Below are 22585 nucleotides of genomic sequence, written 5' to 3'. Positions count from 1 at the left end.
GATTCTGGCAAATACTCTGAAGGTGAAATTAGAGTCACTGATTAATTTTTAAAAGACTTAACGCTTTTAGAGATGCTAATTGGGCATTGTATCTACACAGGAAATATCCTGGTATAAGCTCATATGAAGTTTAGAGGGGTCCCTGAGTGATCATACTCCAAGGCAAGTTGTAAAACAAAAATATAAATGTGACAACTCAGTCTGTGGCTGTTTAGTAGGGGAAAAACTCTAGAACCAAGCAACAAGTTTGGTTAGGGAAAAAAGAATTTGTAAAACTAATTTTTCTTTCACCGACTAGTTTTCTGGAGACCAAGTAACATGCATTTCTGTATTTGATACCTTGTCTGGGACACCATGCTCTTCAGAATGGTGACTACATCTTACACTTTAATTGTACTTCACAACTTTGAAAAAACATTGCATTTCATCTTCACACAATATTGTAAGACAGTATAATATTGCAAGTGAAGGGACTGATTCTTAATGAGGTTAAGTAATTTGTTTCAGGCACACTGCTAATAAATTAACAAAGCTGGAACTTAAAAATAGTTCTACTTAGAATACGTAATTATTTACAGAGGGATTTTTAAACAAACTTTTGCATATTTTTCTTTGATTGTTTTGTTCATTGGGTAGTCTTTATTTGGCTCAAATTCTCTCTGTCATTGGTCCCGTACAGCCAAATAGGGCACGAATTTAATTTATAAGATAATGGGTGCACAGAAAGTCAACCCACCTGTTCTCTGGCTGCTACTATGGAAGCAAGTAAACCCAGATACAAACACCACAGTGCTCTGCTCAGTGATTACAGTCTCCTTTCACAGCTCCTTCACTGGGCACCAGCTGTTTTCATGCCTACAAATCATGGTTAAGTGGATTAACATGCTCTTCTCTCACTAGGATTTTAAAATTAAAAACAAAACAAAACAACAACAACAACAAAAGAAAACAGTTCTACTTAATCTAAGCTTGAGTAAAGTTGTTTTTGTTTTTTGGTGTTGTGTTTTTTTTCCCTTTTTCTCCGCACAGGGCCACACTATTCAGAGTAACACAGTCACGATCCTATGCTCTTGGAGGACACCAGGCTATTGCCAGAGCAAGTAATTGCACCTCTTTAAGAGCTCACAGTCAATGTAACCAGTATCAAGTGGACAATGGTCCCATAGTAAAGAAAAGGAAACAAGAGTACTGGAGGGTAATTAAAATTAGAGATAAATTAGAAAATGATCTGATTTCCTCTTTACTTGACATGGAAGTTGAAGAAGGTGATGATAATTTGAAAGGCCCTCTCTCACTTGCTCTCTCATTCTCTCGCTCTCTTTCTCTATCTCTTCGAAGGTAAAGTATTTATCAGACATTAAAGAAATAATGTAGATGCAAATAACTAGAGATTGTAAGAGTTTTTTTTAAAGATTTTTAAGAGATTTTAAAAAAAAGATTTTTTTTAAAGTTCAAACTTGTCCTTAATTTATTTTTATTCAGTCCCCACATGGTTTTTAAAATTAATACTAGAAATAAGAGCACAATGTAGGCTAATAACACTATGATCCACTGACTCAAACAAGAGAAATAGGAGTCAGATTCTAATCTTTCACCTCTCTTAATGGCCATATTAAACCAGTTTCATTCAAATTCCACTGAATTTATCTAAAAACTGTTCACTCCAACTAGTCCCCTGTCAGCATCTTACTGTCATCATTTCATTCATTACAAATTTTAATTATTGAGAGCCTGCTATGTGTCAATGTTCTAAGCACTTTTGAATACACTATTGAACAAAATAGCAGATCTATGCCCTAAATTCAAGCAAGAGAGAAGAACAATAAGCATAATAAAGTAAATTAGATATATATTATATATACGTATGTAATATATATATGTTTGAGAATCACAAATGCTTTGGGACACACAAGTGGAGCAGGGTATAGAAGGTTGTGATTGCTAGGTGAAGACAGATGTTTGCAATTTTAAAGAGGGTGACCAGAAAAATCCTCAATAAGAAGATGACACTTGAGCCAAGATTTAAAAGCAGTGGAGAAATTAACCCTGCATTTGTGGGGCAAAGGTCTAAGATAGGAATATGTCTGGCATGTGTAAGGATCAGCAAAGAGGCCAGGGGGGCTGAGACAGAGAGACCCAGGGGAAGAGTAGTGTGGAAGGGCAGGCAGGCGCTACCAACTTGTAAGCTATGGATCACAAGGATTTTACTCTGAATGATTTGAAGAATCAATTACAAGAGTTGAGCAGAGAAATGGCATGACCTTATTTTTCTTTTTCTTTTTTTTTCTTTAAAGAATGGTTCTGGCTGCTGTATTGTGATTATATTACAGTAGGCAAAGATAGAATAAGAAGACCAGTTTAAGACTTTATTACAGAAATCTAGAAATCCATTTCTTGTTTTGTCTATGAAAATAAACTTTAGTAAGTCTTGGTCTACACGCCTTTCGGTCCATTCTTCAGCCTGATGTCAGTTCTTTTCTGAACTCCAAGTTTGATCATGTGACTTGCCCATTTCAAAATTTCAATGGTTACTCCTTGCCTACAGAATTATGTCCAACCTCTTCCTATCAATCTCTTCAAAATCTGACCTCAATCCTTTTTTCCAGATTAATCTCCAACTCCTTTCCCCACTCCTGATGTTTTCGCTGTAGTTATAAAAGGTCAGCTGCTATTTCCTGAACATGCCATGCTCCATCACGCCTTTGTGCCTTTGTGCTTGTCATTCCTACTAGGAAGAAAGCACATTTCTTTTTTCTGCTTAGTGAACTTTAAATTTTCTTACTGAGATTCAACTCAAACATGATCACTTTGGTGAAGCCTTCTCTGACTCCCTGTTGCAAAACTCACCCTTCTTTCACTGCATTCCACTGCCCATCATAGGTGCCCCTCCTTTAGTACTAATTATATCAAAGTTATGTCCTCCTATGTTTGCCTCCTGAATAGACTGAGTTGTGTGAGGGCAGGTAATATGACCTGGCTGTTTTTATATCCCATGGCTTGAGTTACAGCCCATCACAGATTGGCACCGCATCGTTGTTTTTTTATTAAATGAGCAAATACGTGAGGTATACAACATTAAAGATCGCATGCTTAATAGTTATTCATACATAAAATTGCAAAATTAAGCCCTTAAGAAATTTAGAAAGGCATCGTCGAAAAGACAATAGTTCACACTTTTGTATTTACTTTCAGACACATTTACTGAACCAATTTTAGTGAAAATATATGTCCTAGACATATGCACTTCGTAAATTATAAGTTTTCTGTCAAGATCCGGTTTAAATGACGTCTCTTTTTAAAATGTTTCATTGCTAACTGGCCCATGCAACCACTATGGATACAAAGATAGATAAATACTATTCTCTGCCCACAAAAACTTCATAAACAAAAGGGACAGTTTGTTTACACCAAACATCCACCTGAGTAAATGAGGAGTGGCCTTGCGAGTCACTGGGGAAAAGATCTTTCAATAACTGGTTACAAAAATGAGCTTTCCCCATGGGAAGAAAAGAAATTTTCTTAGAAGTTAATGATCTAAGTGAGGAAGAAAATTCAAGACTTTTAGAACATCAAGTCAAAGTTTTTGTTTTAACCTCAGAATAAGAGGACTACTTTAAATAAGATATAAAGATTATATAAAGGGAAAAACTGTTTAACTGAACTGTAACAGCATAATAAAAAATTAATAAAAAAGATAAAGATATTACAATAAATGATGTCTATTTATTTATTTATGTATGTATTATGTTTCAGGTTTTTATTTAAATTCTAGTTAGCTAACATATAGTGTAATATTTGTTTTAGAAGTAGAATTTAGTGATTCGTGACTTACATATAACACCAAGTGCTCACCCATCACCCATTTAGCCCATCCTCCTACCCACCTCCCCTCCAGCAACCCTCAGTTTGTTCTCTGTAGTTAAGAGTCTCTTTTATGGTTTGCCTCCTCTCTTTTTTTTTCTTTCCCTTATGCTCATCTGTTCTGTTTCTTAAATTCCACATATGAGTGAAATCATATGGTATTTGTCTTTCTCTGACTTATTTCACTTAGCATAATACCCTTGAGTTCCAGCCACATCATTGCAAATGGTAAGATTTCACTATTTATTATGGCTGAGTAATATTCCATTGTATATATACCACTTCTTCTTTCTTCATTCATCTGTCAATGGATATTTGGGCTCTTTCCATAATTCAGCTGTTGTTGATAATGCTGCTGTAACCATTGGAGTGCGTGTCCCCCTTCGAGCCATACACTAATTTAAATGACAAAAGACTAGAAGATATTGACAAAATGTGTGACTCAAAAAAGATTCATATCTAGAAGATATAAATAATAAATAAGAATAAAAAATAAGCATTCAAATAGGAAATGGGCAAAGCATATGAGCAAGCAATGCACCATAGACACAGCTGCATAACTTAACTAGAAAATAACCTAAGACTTAGAAAATGGACTCTTTCATATAATAATGATAATACAATGACGTTAATATTATTAGTAATATCATAATCATGATATTCTTTGACTCTTTTTTACATGCTATTCTTATAAGCATTTTACAGGTATGCAAACTCTATTACCCCACATAAAGTACAATTTTAAGACTTTTAATACAAGCAGTTTCTACATACTACACCATTTCTACATTGTAGATACTATAATTATCCCAGAATACAGAAAGATCTTATGTAAGAAGCCTAAGTTAATAATGTGAACTGTTTTTGTGTAAATATATAAGACTACACACAAACAATTCTATATACTGTTTTAGGATATATAAATGGTTAAACAGTAAAAATGCGGATGATAAATACATGCAACAAATCATTATTGTGATTGCCTCAGAAAAGAGCAAGGGATTGGGGCTGGGGACATGAGGCATAGTGTTTATATCTAAATAAGACCATATCGTTCTTTTTCCAAAGTTCTTACAAAGGCTTATAAAGTCTTACATGATCTGAGCCCCTCATTATCTATTTCTACCTACTATGTCTCTCTAATGGCCAATGCTACTCTACACATACTTTCCTTCTGCCTGGTGTCACAATCCTCTCACTTCTGGGCCCTCACTAGCTATTTGTTCTTCCTGGAACATTCTTCCCCAGTTATTTGCATGGCTCATTCTCTCACATCGTGGACCTACCACCACTTGCTCATCCCATTTAAAATAGCAAACCCAGTTCCACCCTGGCACTCTCACTCCTTCTCATCTCTTTTTATCTGATGGAATTTATATCCTTCTAGGATACTATATAATTTATGAATTTATTACACTTACTGCTTATTTTCTGTCTCCTCCCTACTAGAAATAATTTCCAAGACAGAAAAGATTTTTGTCTATGCCATTCATCAATAATGCCTCAACATATATGTATAATTTGTATATATGAATTATATGTTATTTATATTTATATGTAATGTTTTACTAAAAGCAGAAAGAAAATATGACACAGAATTCACAATTGTTAATTCCATGTAGTCTGTGTGTATAAGTGATTATTTTTCTTTGTATTTTATAATTGTTTTAAATGTTGATAAAAGAATTAACTAAAATATTACACATTTGAAGACTATAAATTGTGTAGAATAAGATTGATTTTCTATTGTTAGCCTTTAAATTACATGGTACAAAAATAAAAACCTGAAGTTATTTTTAATGAAATATTAAACTTCCAACCAGTTGTTTTCCTAACATGAAGGTCCAGCTAGCTTTCCTTTTAATTGAATTAATATATTATTTATGCTACATATTCTATTATTTAGGTTAAGTGTATGAAGAATAGGAAATTATATAAATTTCATCAGAAAATAATTTGGTTTTTGTACTTGAATATTTTCCCTCAATTTGATGACCTAAAGAAACTCTTAAAATAAAAACTTGAAGAAAATGTTGATTTTTTATCACCCATTTAAAAATGATTTTATTTTTTATCTAAATAAATAGAAAAAGAGGACTAATTAAATTCAATTTAAAGAATTAATGAAGGCTATCTATAACATATATAGCAGAGGATTCTTACCAGACTATAATTAAAACCAAAAAAACCCAGGAGGAACTAACTTCAAAGCCAAGCCAGTTTCCAGCAACGTAATTTTTCTGAAAATTGTATCATGACCCAACGTACTTGAGTGAACAGAACTAGAGATGTGCATGCTTCCTCGTGAGGTCTAATGTACACATATTTAGCTTTAAACATATGAGCCACATTACAGCCCCATCAGCAGGGAGTTTGCTGGACTGGTTGCATGCAGGGCATTTATGAAAAACTTAGTGAAAGAATCTGGTCCCACTATGGGTAAATTGGGAGGACAAGTTGAAAAATCTCAATTCAGAGAACCAATAAGCCAGATGGCTCAGAAGGGAATTTAATTGTACATAAAATTTAATATGGAACAGGCACCGTCAAGGAAAGTTACTCTTTAAAACTGAGTGTAGCAGGCAAATCTCAGTGACTGGGAATCACAGGGTATTCCTATATTTCAGATGGAAAAGTCCCATGTTCAGCAGCCTGCCTACTAACCGAACAAGCAAGCAAAAGGAAAAAAGACCATGAGAAAACACAGATAAAAAAATACTATTTCTGAGAAATCGAGTTTAGAAAGAAAAAAAAAAAAACCTTTGCCCAATTTTTCACACCTAGATTTCTGATTATCTTATATTCTTGTGTAATTTCAGTTCACTTTAATGACAGGTTAGGGACTAGGTAAGAAGTTATAATAGGGAAAATGAAGTGACATTCGTATGGATAATGGTAACTATTTTTTTCTCCTTAGTATAATGTTGACGAAAACAAGAAAATGAAGATATTAGCAGAGCTGTGAAGTTTGAATTTGTGAATGTTCAGGTCTCTTGAGGCAGTTAATCATATGCCATGCTCACGTAGCAATGCAATGGGAAAATGCGTTACCTTACTTTTAAAGAAAAGCATTTATGTTTGCTTTCATCCCAGGAATATTTGGAGAGGAGCAGCAAATAAGTTTTATGTACGTTTGTAGCCACAAATCTCTATGTGCAAGCCCTGGACCTTGTGACTCAAGCCCAATATTGTGTGAGTCACAAGACCTTTGCTTAGGAAGTCACAATTCTACACGCATTAAAATTATGTGTTCCTTGGACCCATGCGCCCTACTTCCCATTTGACTTTCCTAGGTTTCTACCCAAAGACAATGAATCATAACATGAGAAGAATTGAAAGTTCAGTCCCTAGAGAGGTATGTCACTTGAATGTAAGGGCATTTGTCCTCCATGTACCCAAAACTCCACATCAGTGTGTGTGTGTGTGTGTGTGTGCAACCATTAGGGAGTGCAACCAAAATTTGTTTTTCTATTAAAGAAAACAGGATCACCACCTTCCATAAATCAATGATATAACATAAACTGAAAATTAACTGGCCTTATGGGAGCTTCCAGATGATCTTTTCTCCCCTCTGCATCTCTTCCATCAACTTCCCCTTCAGACACTCTCCCATCCAATTTTCCCAGGTCCATACCTTGAGAGCAATTTAACCCAAATTTTCAAGATGGCTGCCTGAGGTAGGTGCTACCCTTTAAAGCTACAAGGCAGTTTACTTCTCTATGTGAGGCTAGTTGGACTACACCTAACTGTGGTCTCCACATTTATTCACAACACATTTCCTACCATTTTCCCTCTTTCCACAAATACTTACTAACGACCACTACTAGATGCCATACACTGTTCTCAACCCCGTGGAGCTTAGCAACACATCTGCTTCCATTCATTCCTATGGTATTTCAAAGGAAAGTGTGACGTGCACAGACACGCGAGCACAATTCTCAAAGTTTTATTGTCCAAAAGCCATTTACATATATTCTTTTTGTGTTCTGAATTCTGAATGCATTTACAGAGATCATGAAAATAGGAGCAAATACTTTTAAAAAAAACAGAAGTTTTTTGCAAGCTCTTCAGTGGTGACTGGCTACCACATTACCCAGAACCACATTCACTTGAACATGCTTTTGTAGGAGCTGCCTTAGCTAATTACTGACCAGTGAGAATGCCAGCAGCTACCCCAGCCTACAGTGAAGCATGGAGATAAAGCTGTCACAGTCATTTTCTTTGCTTTTTAAAGAATTAAGGACAAATTTCTTTGGGGGAGAGGACAAAAGAGTAGAATTATCATTACTATGGCCATCTTGAAAAACATCTTAAGGGACGCCTGGGTGGATCAGTAGGTTAAGTGTCTGCCTTCGGCTCAGGTCATGATCCCAGCGTTCTGGGATCGAGTCCCGAATCGGTCTCCCTGCTCAGCGGGAAGCCTGCTTCTCCCTCTCCCACTCCCCCTGCTTTTGCTCCCTCTCGCGCTCCCTCTCTCTCTGTCAAATAAATAAATAAAATCTTTAAAAAAAAATAGAAAAACATCTTAAGATTAATTTTCCTTAGAAAGAAATGGAAGATACTAAGCATGTAATCTTAATTTATTCTTTTTTTCCAAGGCTAAAAACATTAGAAATATCTGATGTCACCAATCATCTTTAGGAATTAAAAAATGAATAAAATGATATAATTTACACTTGTGTTGCAATAATTCAAAATTGGAAATTACTACTATTTTTGTCAAATTTGCATATATATGCACACATATCACACTCCCACATACACAGATATATATATATATTTATATATATATATTTATATATATATATATACACATATACATACATATATATGGAGAAAATAATCTATTTAACTATCTAGAGTTTTACATTAATTTTTCATTGCATAATTTTAACATATTTCCCCAATTTTTTATTAATAGAAACAATTATGAAAATACTTTGTATATGTCTCCCTAATGATATGCATGAATGTCTCTAGAATAGGTACTGTAGGTGGCAGTGTAAATTTTGTGACATGGAGTATACACATATTCACACTATTATTTTCTACAAAATCACTCTCCAGAGTACTCACACCAACTTTAGTTCCAATAATGTTTAAGGGTTCCTTGTCTTCACCTTCTTTGGTCATTCTAATGTTCTTCTATGTGAAGTGCCTGTTCCAACAGGTTCCTCATTGCTTCTTTACTATGACAGTTTCCTAGTTCTGAAGGGCCGCTTTTCTCCAACATCCCAATATCCTACTGTTCCCCACCCAAACCCCACACTCAACATAGTCACATGTCATGTCAACATCAGTTACATAATGTAGTCAGGAAATGACAACATAGAAACTTCTTAATCTGCATTTACTACAAGAGAACTTTTTCATACTGTCACTATGTAAGCACAACATTGTCCGCATTTCTGGACCAAACGGTTTCAGTTGAAGCAGGTGAAGGGAAATACTAAAGAGGGACTTGTAAGTCAGTCTTTTATATGAAGCTATTCTCCACACTCCAAATTTTTAAAAAATGAGGTTCCACTGATGCTCCTGTCATATAGTCATGTGAAAGATGCCTTGATTTTAGAAAGTGGCATCTTAAAGCAGAAATGAGGTAAGACTGCTGTTGGGCACAACAGCAAAGCATAAGACAAACAGGCGTTAAAAAAAAAAAAAAAGAAATATACTAAATTTCCCACCAGAAACAATTTCATTAGCCCTAAATTCTCTAATCCCTTAAAGATATGGTAAAGTCAGTAATTAACACTTTTTAAGGTGAGTGAGAAAATACTACCTCCAACAGTTTAATCTGGATTGTAAATTCCAGACCCACTGGGTAGTGATGAAAGGACTCAAGACTGAAAATTGCCAAGTGAAAATAGCTCTGAATCTTAAGGGTCAAGTCAGTCTCTTTGGGTAGACTCCATCTGTTGTAGGTAACAGCCTAGTCTTTTGAGGCTTTTCCCCTAGCTCACTCCAATCTATCCAAGATGTCAGCCAGCAAGATTGATGTTGTGCAGACATTGCTGTGGAAGTTCAAGTTTGTGGCCATTTGCCTCTCTGTTGTGAACCCTTTTACACCATGAGCTTTTGATCTGGACCACAAAAAGATATTAATCTTCTGATCTTCTTATATCTTCTACGTTGAAATTCTGCCTGCGCAGGTTGTGAGGAAACTGGAATGCTACTTTTTGATTATTTACCTGAAGTACATAAGCTTTTGCAAAAATTTTCCTAGGTTAGATAGGGTACCAAAATAATGTGGTACTATTAAGGAGAGGTTTGTCCTTTCCCAGAATCCCCTATCTTAATCTAGATATTTCTCTCACATGCCATCTTGAGGATTCCCTTAGGAAAGTGTTAAACCAGGGGCACCTGGGTAGCTCAAATGGTTAAGTGTCTGCCTTCGGCTCAAGTCATGATCTCCAAGTCCTGAGATCTAGCCCCAAGTCAGGCTCCCAGCTCAGTGGGGAGTGTGCTTCTCCCTCTCCCTCTGCTTGTGCTTTCTCTGTCTCTCTCTCTCAAGTGAATAAATAAAATCTTTTAAAAAAATTTTTACTAAAGAAAAATATTAAACCAGCTCCTACTTCCCTTCACTAAAAGTTTCACAGAATTTCTCTCACTTCCTACTCTGACAACTTCCCACATCCTATTTTGGCAGATTGGATTTCTGTTACATCATATCCAGAGTTCTCTGAGTTCTCTCTATGGGGCTTAGAATAAAACTGACTATTCAAGCTTGACTCTATCAGAACTGACTCTTGATATGTTAATGGAGCTTAAGGAATTTAGAAAATCCTCTTCTCTCTCAGTAATGCCTAGCTTTCCAGAGTATTGTCTCACAAAGGACTCAGAAATTCTTAGTGACTTCAGTGATTAATCTGACAGTCAAAACCTAGTAATGATTTTATTGTTCTAATTGGTATATGCATCTTCCCCAGAGTTAAGCCTCTTGGCTTGTCCTTAAGAGAACACTACAGAGGAAAACTATTTAGGAAGAATAAAAAATAAGTTATATTAATATTTTCCAAATATTAGCCCATTATGGAATAAAATAATTGGCATTAAAAAACAAATTCCATAGTATAGTATTTATAATGTTTGTAAATATATGCATGCTTACACTGTTGAGTAAATTCTATATAATTTAATTTTAATATCCCTAATTTAATAGAGTATCAGTTTTGTAAAATTCCACTCCTTTTCTTTATTATTATGGGTGAGAGTTCATAGAATGCTGGCCCTACAGTGTCTTAAATATACTTAAAGCATATGAAACTGCAGATTTCTATCTTCTTTTGAAAAATTCAAAAATTAAATATATTCTGAATTATATTTCCTTGTGGAACACTTAGCTGGAGCCGCGTAGCAGCTGGAAGCTCTCCATGGCATTGTCCTCTTGGCTCATCTCAGGGCTCTCCACTTGCCGTTTTCTCTGACACAACAGCCATTTTATTTATGGATGATAACTGCGTGGTCTCTGTAGGCAAATGAGTCTGCTAAACATTTGGACTATATACACAAACCTAGGACAGCCATATTTGGAGTGGGTAGGCTCTGAATTATGATCACAATCAACAATCCAGTGCCCAGGGCATACAAAACCAATAAGCAACACCCTTTGAGGCATGTCGCCTGTGCCAACCTTATTTCTGTCAATGTGTCCTGCCACCTAGAAGTTCCACTGGCACCCGTGGTGGCCCAATGACTCAAGTCTTAATTCTAGCACTTCTCATATTTCTTGCCCTAACACGATCCAGGTCTTTAATGGTCTCTGATTCTCCCACCCCACGTAGAAGATCACTAGGACTGTCCCAACCAGCAAGGGTCATATGCATTTGGGGTGTCAGAGGGAAGTAAGAGTAATAGCTGTGAAGCTCAGAGAAAGAGAGCAAATAGCAAATAGTATCCAAATGACATAACAAGGACAAAGTCACAGAAGCACACCTGAGCAAGGATCTAGAAGAAAGAAAGATTGGAAGAACCAAGAGGGTCTCAAAAGTCAGGGAAGATAAGAGAGCATAAAGCAACAGGCCAGACCAGTTTGTGGTAAGTGCTGAAGGAGTGAGGTCATATTTTGACCTCCTGCAGATAATTCACTTCTGCTCAATCTATGCAGAAGGCCTGGGATGAAATGAACTACAATGGACTCTGAAATTTTGTTCAGCACTAGAATGAGGCAGTTAAGGAACTTCCTTTGACTTTATCTACTCTCTGAATTTGTGAGGTGATTTCAACAATAGAGTTTAGAAAACCCATATAGTAGCACAGATTAAAAGATTTAAAGTGTACGTTGCTCACAATTGGAATAATCTGAATTGGTGTCAAATTATGGATATTTCTGCTTAAAAACAATTGTGTGATACGTGGTTGCATATTTCCATTCAGCAAGTATTTTCTAAGAACTTAAAATTGTGTCAAGTATAAAGCACACAAAAAAAGCAAAAGAAGTCCTTTAAGGTCATAGGAAGAGTTTCCCTTTAAAAATTTAAATCACTTTTTTTGGAAATAAGATTTGCATTCTGTTTAGGGTAATTTGAAGCCTGAAGTGGCAACTTACCATTATCACAGATTCTCTTAAGTGCCAAGCACAATGTTAGGTGCCAGAAGTAAAATATCTTATTCAATCCTCAAAGTAAGTAAAGGAAACATTCTTCTTCCCATTAAACAAATAAGGGAACGGAAAAGCTTTTTGCCTGCATTATCTTTATAATTTTCCTAAAGCTCAATTCCATATCAACCATAGGCTTTGTCCAGTGCAGTCTTCAAGCTATTTCTAAATTTATATTTCTAAACCATATTGCTGATCTTGTCACTATCATCATTCCCTATGGCAAAAGTTCAACTTCTTAGCCTACCACTCCAAGTACTACAGGAGGTTTTGCTGCGCAATACTGAAATAATTATTACCTGCTTTATCCCTTTAAAAACTACATATTCCAAAGTATTCCAGAACTTTCTTCTGCCCAAACAACTTAAACTTCTAATAACTGAGCATTTGTTCCACTTTTAACTACTCAAGGAATGCCCTTTTCCCTCTTCCTTAATAACCAAATAGATTAAATGTCCTCCAAGTCAAAGACAAATGAAATAAAAATTTTCATGAACTCTTTCCTAATTTTCGCAGTTTCAAATAACCTCTTTCTTCCATGAACAATTTTCTCTACCATGAGCTCTTTTGCAATTTAACCCATTCTACTTTTATAGCATCGTGTGGCTAATGATGTGAATATTTAGTTATTAATTGGTTTTGTGGCTGGAAGAGGTACAGGGAGAGATACTGACAAAATGGAAGCAATTGGGAAGGAAAGCTGGAAAGCAGGCATTGGAATTCCCAGGAGATTCTGGGAAGAATGAACAAGATCACATAATCTCTGAATTCAGTTATTAAAAAAGCAGACTTCAATGTAGCTGGAAAGGTTTCCTGCAGACATGGACTCTCATTTGGGCTCAATGTCTTCATTCTAATCATCAATCAGTTTTGATCATTCCTAAAATACTGTTTTTTTTTCCAGGCCAGTCAATGAGAAAAAAAATGAACAAACAACCTATTGGGATGACCCTGAATGACCCTATCCTAGGTCTAGAGACAGGTCAGAACAATAGGACCCTTAAGATAAAACCATCATGATGTTCCTGAACTTTACCTAGAAATTACACTGGTAAAAAAGTCATGATAGTTCTGAAATTCTGAGAGGGTAGGTTTGCTTTCTGGTGATGTGCATGTGTAAGTAAATATAAAAAGTTACAGCATTGGAAGTACAAGCACCAGTTTGAAAATTGAGATTTAAGCAACCTCTTCTGAAGTAGCATTTTTTTTCACCTGCAACTTTAAGTAAATTTTGCAGCAAAAATAGAGACAGTAATCAGAGCAGGGACCTCAACTCTGTCTATCTTGCAATGATATAATCCAAGAGTCAATCCACGGAAGGAAGAGAGGCTTTGTGTGTGGAAGCTGTTCTCAATGTTGGTAGAGGACAACTATTTTGGAAGAAAGAGATTGTGGAGATTCTCTAAACTTCAAGGGAGTACAATTTAGTTCTAAATCCAGCAAACTTGTTGGCAATAACAACAAGAAATAACCCTTGTGCCATGATTATACACCCTAGAAATTTCTTGTAATCTCAAGGAAAAAGGGACCTAAGGAAGAGGAGCTACATTAATTTATGCCAGTATATTCTTATACTGGGCAAAGTTCTTGGCAATGGCATCTGACATTCCAAGGAAAATCTATTTTTGTTCCTCAGTGTTGGTAAATTACAATAATGGCTTCAGATTCGTTCTGTACTTTTTATGCCCTTGTAATGTTACATTGCAGCTCTTTCCATTACGAGATGAATCTGGTTGGCCATTTAACTTATATTTGCCAATAGAACAGTAGCAAATGTGATGCAACTAAAGGCTTGAAAAGAGCTTAACACTTTTCATTTTTTCTCTTTCTTTATGCTTCAGGAACACTCTACCATATGAAAAAGACTAGGCTAGCAGCTGTGGGACAAGACATCTTGTGAAAAAGAACTGAGGCCCTCAGGCTAAAGCAAACTACAGCTGCATGAATTATCCTCAGTCTAGATCATCTGAATCAGTCCTAAAATTGTCAATCCTTGGAATTATGAGTTAAATCAATGGCTGATATCTTAAGCCACAGCATTTTGGGGTAATTACTATACAACAAAAGCTACCTGATATGGTAGTTGTTGAAAACAAACATCTGAATCACAGAATTATTGACGCACATACCTCATCTCCACTCATAGGCAGTAAGGAGCTTGTGGCTAGTGTCCATATCATATAATCTTTTATTTTCCCATAAGTACAAGCATCATGATTTGCAGCATAGAATAGAATCTTAGGAATCAAAATTTGTGCTTCAAATAAATGTTATACGAGGACAGAAAGGGCAGAAATTCATCTAAGGGGAAGCTTAGAGTATTGGGTTCTGTATTTGGTTCTAGTGACATTCCAGAAGTATTTACCCATCTATCTTAATCTATACAAATCTTAATCTATGCAAATGTATACCTTCTGATAAGAAGTTTGTGGTAAACTTTTCAAGGTCCCTCCCATAGACCACCCACTGCATGTCCCTAGGAATTCTAAGAAGGGGCATTTCTTTTTAAATCAAAGGGCATTTCTTCTTCTCGGGTATAGAAAGCACATGACTCCCCTGATTATTGGCTACTTTTAATGTTTTCTTAATGTCTATAACAGAGTGTGATGGTTAATTTTATCTGTCAACTTGGTTGGACCAACGGATGCCCAGACAGTGATCAAACTTTACCTATGTTTGAGTCTGCAAGAGATTAACATTTGAATCAATAGATGAGTAAAGAACATTACCCTCACCAATGTGGGTGGATAACACTCCATGCACTAATGGCCTGAATAGAACAAGAGGGCAGAGAAAGGGCCAATTCGCTGTTTTGTCTGAGCTGGGACATACGTCTCTTGCTCTCTGGCATCAGCACTCCTGCTTCTCAAGTCTTTGGACTTAGATTGAATTACACCACTGACTTTCTAGGTTCTCTAGCTTGCAGATCCATCATTGGGCTTCTTGGCCTCCATAATTATGTAAGCCAAAGCCAATTCTTAAAACCAATCTGTCTCTTTCTCCCTCTCCCTCTTCCTCTCCTGTTCCCTCTTCCTGTCCATATATATGTATGTATATGTTTGTGTGTGTATGTGTGTGGATCTTGTTGATTCTGTTTCTCTGGAGAACACTAATGCAAGAGCTATGCGTAGAAGTTTTTCTTTTATGTGACCCATGAGCTGTTAATACCCTGTGGTATTATCTTCCCGTATGTTCTGTTTATTGACTGTACAAACCAGTAAAGCTATTTGAAATTCTTTTCCTGTTAGGCCTCTGGGGAAAAGAATTGACAGAAGAAAGTAGAATTTGTCAAAATAACCTGGAGACCACTGACATGTTTCCTTCATTAAGATAATATTCCTTCAGCCCTGTCTCTCTTGGCTGGCACTTTACACGTATGTGCATGCACACACCCAGCCAGTATGCTTTGTTTACTGATCTGCATGTATTCTTATCTGGTTTAGGTTTTTGTCCCTCTTAACGTAATGTAATCCTACAACTTGTTTAGATATTATTACCTCTAGAGATTATAAAGGAGATGTTTTATAAATGTTAAAATCTATATTATACTAATATGCCTGCTGTTCAGGGAAAACAGCTCACTGGGCTGCAAAATGGCACGATGGTTGTGTTTTAAAATGTATTACCTAAATTACTATTAATAATAACATGACAAGATAATTAACACCTGCATAGCATTTTTCATTTTAAGAATACTTTAGAAATATTAATTGTATAACCTCTTCAACACCCCACTTTACAACTAAAAAAACCAAAGCAGAGGTTAAGTGATTTTTCAAAAGTAAAAATATTCTGCATAAAATTTTGCAATATGCCTGTGATGCCCCTGCCTTAACCTTATACCAACAAGTGATCTCTCTTTTCCCTTCATATCTAGGATCAGGAAACTGTTCATAGCATTAATATAATACTCTACTACCAGCCATGATAACAGTCAATAGTCCACCTACTGAGTTATAGCCAGACACTTCCTGAAAAGGAAGAAAGCCTAATGAGAAATCAGCCAGCAAGATAATAAATTAAACTCTGGGACTTCTCCATTCTATCTCCAATTTGTAAGTACAAAAGAAATTCTGAATATATGTGTTGGTGGCAGATGCTTTTAACCCAGTTCAAAGGAAAACAATAGTCAATAAAGTTAGAAGGGGAGGACAAGGGTATGGGTGAAGAAAATAACAGAATCTTACAGACCTCAGGCATGACTAGAGGCCAACTGATATGCACAGGTGACACGATTTCTCAGGTGATGTCATTCTGCAGAGGGGCACTGAGTAACCAATATTTACAATTTATTTAACTATTATCTCTTTATTTTTGGATTCCTAAAAAGATAAAATTCAGTCCATGTTAATACAAAGCTACAAAGAGTCATGGAAATTCTGAGTAAAGATGTTGTTCAGATGGAATTAAATGAGCACCATTCTATCACCTTTATGATGACAGGGAACCTAAGATTTGGTTGTAGATTTATACTATGAAGGGTTCGCATTGTTAAGCAGCCTTTTTTCAGCCCAGAAGTATTCAATAATATCATCATAAAAGCATCCCTTTTACATTGGGAAATATCATTTTGTACACATTCCATATTTGAACAGGTTTTTCAGTATGTTTGCCACGAGCATTTTCCTTTCTCAGTTATATCCCTTGTGTTCATCACCGTCAGCCATTTTCCCTGGAAAGAATAGAGAATGAAAACATGGAAATTTTGAAATCTAATCTGTCTTTCATCCAGAAGATAAGTGATCTGGATTCCTCTTCTCTGCTCACCACAAACAAAATCTGGAAAACCCAGGGACTTGGTGTGAGTCTTATATGAGTGAAGGCATCAATTCTACTGCCATTTTATGGTATTTATTATGTAACACTGGGTCTGGCCAAAGTCCTAAAACTAACTTAACCTCACCTCTTTGTGTTGCAGATGAGGAAACAATGGCTTACAGACATTACGATCGAACTTGTCAAAGCCACTTAATTATTTAGTAGCGCATTTCCAAGGAAAATGTACTTCTTATGCAAACCTAATGTCAAATGAGTTTTTTTTTTCCTCCCCTAGAGACACAAAGCAATTATGCTACAGCTAGGCTTGTCAGATTTCTTAAAGAATGTGAACAACAAAGAAGACTATAGGGCTCTATGTTTATTACCCTTTCTGAAGTGGGTAACATTGATCTTGAAAGTTTCTGGCATTCTAACAACATTCAGGATGGAGAGGAAAAGCCTGGCAAACTTAAAATAACCCTGTTCCTACTTAAATTAAAGGACTTACAGTTGCATTGATGATATTTGCTACGTTTATGGTGGTAAACCTGTGAAAACTGGCAGGAAATCAATGTTCTCTTTTATCCGGTTCTCTGTGCTTCAGAAAATCTCCCTCTTGATGGCTGAAGATTTAATAATACCAGTAAATGTTTTTTTTTATATTCTCTGAATGGTTCATTGTTTTCATAAGTCAAACTGTGTTTGCTTCTTAGGAATATTTCTTTCATTTTTTTAAATCGTGAACTCAGTTGTGAATGTGCTAATGAGGTCATGGTTCTACGTGTCCTTCCCATCTGGGATGGGACGGTTTTCCACAGCCAAAGACTGAATTCCAAATGTTGTTGAGTCAGGTAAAGAATAAATATCTCTGAGATACATTTAAGGATTGACAGAGGAAATTCATTCTCCCTATAGGGAGAATATATACATATATACATATATATATATATATACACATATATATATATATGGAAAATATATATACATACACACACACACACACACACATATATGTATGAACACATACCCTTCATTTTCATGCCTCACCACAAATTGTCCACCTCCTTCCCCTCTCCTCACTGGCTGTGTATGACTCACAGAGACACACACACACTCACCTGTAATCAAACCATATTTTCAGGAGAACGTGATCGAGTTTAGTGCTAGTGCAGTATGGATGGTAATGTTAAGAGTACAAACTTCGAAGTTGGACAGAATGGAGTTCAAGTATTTACTGATAAATTTGTCATCTGTGTGACCACAGGCAAGTTACGTAAGCTAAGCTTCAGTTTGTGTTTAGAATGGCCGTGATAGTAACACCTCACAGAACTGCAGTGGGTTAAGCCAGGTAGCACGTACGTGTAATGCACAACGTATAATGGCTTATGCATTCCAGCCAATAAATATTTGCCTAATACCTTGTTTTGAAAAATAAGTGATATCTAGTCCAAATTTCAAAACATGGATTTCCTTGGTGACTCTTCTTGGATTATTTCTACTCCATTTGTAAATCTATACAGGTTAATCTGTAGGTTAGCCTCAGAGGCGAGTTTGAGATTTTTCAAAAGAGAGCTTAAAAATTAAAAACCCATCTATGAAATGAAGGTGTGAGAGTAAATGACCTCTAATTCCCTTAATGGAGTGAAATTATCTTTTTCCATTATTCTATGACTAGCTCCATAACTGGTCCAGCCCCATTAACTCACCTTAATCAGGAACGTGGTAAGGGAAAGAAACTCTAGGATTAGGAGATGCACATTATTGGCACTGGACAGGGAGACATTGAATGAGAGAACTAGAGGAGTGGGACAGTGTAGCGTCAGCAAAGTGAACCTTCAATTGCCAATGGAGGTGAGAACCCAGGAAGAAAACTGTCCTTCCGAAAAGGAAACCTAGGATGATCAGATTAAATAATCAACCAGTCAATCAATCCATCAGTCGTGCAAAGGAACAGTGGAGGAAGAGGGGGGAGTTTAGGAAATAAAGTGTTCGAGGATGGAATTTGACAGAAAGGATGAGATGAGGGCAGATTTGAAACAGTTTTAGGGGAAAATATACTGTGATGAAGTAGAGTGGAAAAGTGCAGGTGGGACTATGGTCAGAGAGGCTGAATTTGGGTTTGACCTCATTAGACTGCTGGAGCTTTTGGGGTTTTCAGCACTGAGGTTCCCTAGAGAGATTTAGTGTTCTAACCGCAGCAATGACTCTACAGTCAGATCTGCTCAGATGAAAAACCACCGCACGTGGGTTCAGAAACACAGTCGTCTCAATAGAAATTGTTTTCCAGGGATTTGCTTGCCTGGGATCCTACCTGCTTCTGCCTTCTGTGTATCACAACATGAGCATTCCATTGGAGAAAGCTAATAGGATAGACATTAGTTTTCAGTTCTGTTATATCAATACACGCAGCTAAAAACCCATATAAAATCACTGTAGATGTGCCACCTTGCTGATTTTTCTCCCTATTTCGAAACATGCTATTTTCCATTGAGTTGTGTGTGTGTGTGTGTGTGTGTGTGTGTGTGTGTGTGTGTTGTAACTTTTATAACTTATATAATTTATCTGTTTCAGTTTGCTGGGGCTGCCATAGCAAAGTAACATAAACTGGGTGGCTTAAACAATAGATAACATTGTTTCATCGTTCTGGAGGCCGGACATCTGCGATCAAGGCATAGGCAGGTTTGCTTGGTTCCCTCTGTTGGTTGTAAGGGAGAATCTCCGCCATGCCCCGCTCCTAACTCCTGGCAATCTTAGGGGTTCTTTGGGCTAAAGATGCACTCGCTTCTGTTTCTGCCTTTGCGCTCACAGAGCATTCGCCCTAGGATCATGCCTGTATCCAAATTTATCCTTTTTGTAAAGACACTGGTCATAATGAGTTAGGGCCCCACCATATTCCAGTATGACCTCATCGTAACTAATTACATTTATAAAGACCTTATTTCCAAATAAGGTCCCATTTTGAGGTACTGAACTAACCTTTGAATTTGGGAAGAACACAATTCAACACATAACACTGTCTCTATATAAATATGCAACTACATTTATATCAAAATGTATCTACTGTCTGTCTACTGCGTATATGATTTTCTAAGAACAAAATTATTTTACAATATTATTTTCCCTTCTGTATACGATTTCTTTTTTTGTTAACTTTCTTGATTGTTTACCGTTAAATGGGGAGCAGGAAATATCCTTAGAAGGAAAGTCATTTTGATTAATTTGCTACCCTCTTCCTTTCCAGACACAGAATGAAAACAATACCACTTATTTTAATAGAGATAATTCAATACAAAGAATTGTTAATTAAGTATTAAAAATGAAAATGCAAAAAAGAAAACAAGGTATCCCTGAGGTGGCAATTTCAGGAAGTAGGTATCATTTCTAAGACTGGGGGAAGAGACAAAGGGACTGGAAGGATTGAAATAAAGAATGTAGGAGAGGGGGGCCCCCAGCACTGAGAGGGGTGCTGCTCAGCCGAGATCTCTGAGCTTGAAGTTGGGGGCCCCCCGGAGTAGGACCTAGACCTCTGAGGAGGGGGCTCCTGCTGGGGGGTGTGAGGCGTGGCAGGACTGCTTCTTCACATTGGAAAACATCGCAAATTGCAGTCAACTGCTGTTCCTGGGGTGAAGAAGTGTTGCTAGGGTGACTCTAACAAGAACAGGAAACAGAAACAGGCCGAGGCAGGAGGCAGGAGGCAGAAAGGAGCGCGTTCCTCTGCGAGATTTGCTGTCTCCTTTCAGCATCCCTTCTTGGCAGAGATGAACAGAAAGTCTACTGGCAAAGAAGAAGTATGCTTTTTAGAGTTTCAACACCACAAAGCAGGATTTGGGAAGGTGGATTTGAAGCTGAGAGACAATAACTTACTACTTGGCATGGTGCACAAAATAGGAAAGACTATATAACCTTTCACCAAAATTTCCCTTGAAAGAAACTTTCATACCCGCATATCCCCCAACATGCATTTGATTGAGGGCATAAGCCGTCAGATTGGCTCTTTTTTACCTTAATTCTACTTTGACCGGCCACAGACCAGCACTGTTTCTCAGAGCTTACACCTTACTGACGCCCCGAAAAAGCCTATTCATATCACAGATAATTGGAGCATTAGGTGAACACAGCCGACTGTCAGGAAAATAAATAATGCCAAGATCCAATGAACAAAAGATATTCCCAACCCCCACTTTGTACCCCTTAGGCAATTTGAGGACATAACTCCCTAACACTAAAATTAAATTCTCTGCAAACATCTGGAAAATGGTGTGTAAGTTATTGCAAATTAACTGATCTGCTAAACTTCTCTCAAGTTCACATTTCTCAACAGCCTCACCACTGGGTGTTAGCAGGTATTTTAATTGTTGACTCTTGGCTACATATGGAAATGGCATTGTGTGATTTGCATTTGTTGAACACCTCATGATAGTTTTATTGGTTATTTGGGTGATCTAAATGTTGATATGTCCAATATCATGCCTATTTCCTTCTTGGTAAGATCCACTTAGAATTACAACTTAATAGATTGATAAATTGTATGTTTTTCAGTGACAATTATGCATAACCTAAATATTAGGGTTGGCAATAATTCCACCAAATTATTATTAATAGAACACTTACAATTGATGGGGCACCCGGGTGGCTCAGTCGGTTAAGCATCTGCCTTCGACTCAGGTCATGATCTCAGGGTCCTGGGGTGGAGCCCCGTATCAGGCTCTTCACGCAGTGGGGAGTCTGCTTCTCCCTCCCCTCTTCTCTCCCCCTGCTTGCTCACACACACACTCTCTCTCTCAAAATAAATAAATAAAATCTTGAAAAAGAGAAAGAAAGAAAGAAACTTGCAGTTGAAAGAGAATTTCAGCATGGGTTACTCTACAGATCTGTAGAGTCAATCAAGGAAGGAAAAGTAGCCAACTCCATTTATAAATACGAATTTGTCGTATTAAATGGCAGCCATTTAGCAAGTGGAACATTAGGGAATTAGGAGTGAGCATTTCTATAGCTGTCTTATTAAAGAACCAGTTTATTTAATGACTAGTAAGTGCTGGCTGCCTTCTTATCTCCAACTCGGGCAGTATAAAAAATGACCATTTCCACCTTAAGTCCTTTAAGCTCCTTAATATTGATATCTCCATTTGAGAACAAAAATGAAGTAAGGAGCTTTAGGATACCATAAATAACCATATAAGGTTAAAAAAATATCACTGCCCTCTGACTGGAGAATTTTTCTCTATTCACCACACAGCAACAAAGTAGAGAAAGGCAGTAGTCCCATACCTGTGGGCACTGGATTGAGTGATCAGCCGTCTTTCGGTTCAAAACATTTTGCCCAGAAGTTAAATGACATTGTAAAGGCGATAAAATAAAATGTCAATAACA

This window comes from Ursus americanus, chromosome 12 (genome assembly GCF_024610735.1).
Source record: "Ursus americanus isolate L20-20 chromosome 12, mUrsAme1.1.p, whole genome shotgun sequence".
NCBI lineage: Eukaryota > Metazoa > Chordata > Mammalia > Carnivora > Ursidae > Ursus > Ursus americanus.
This window is presented reverse-complemented; position numbering follows the sequence as displayed.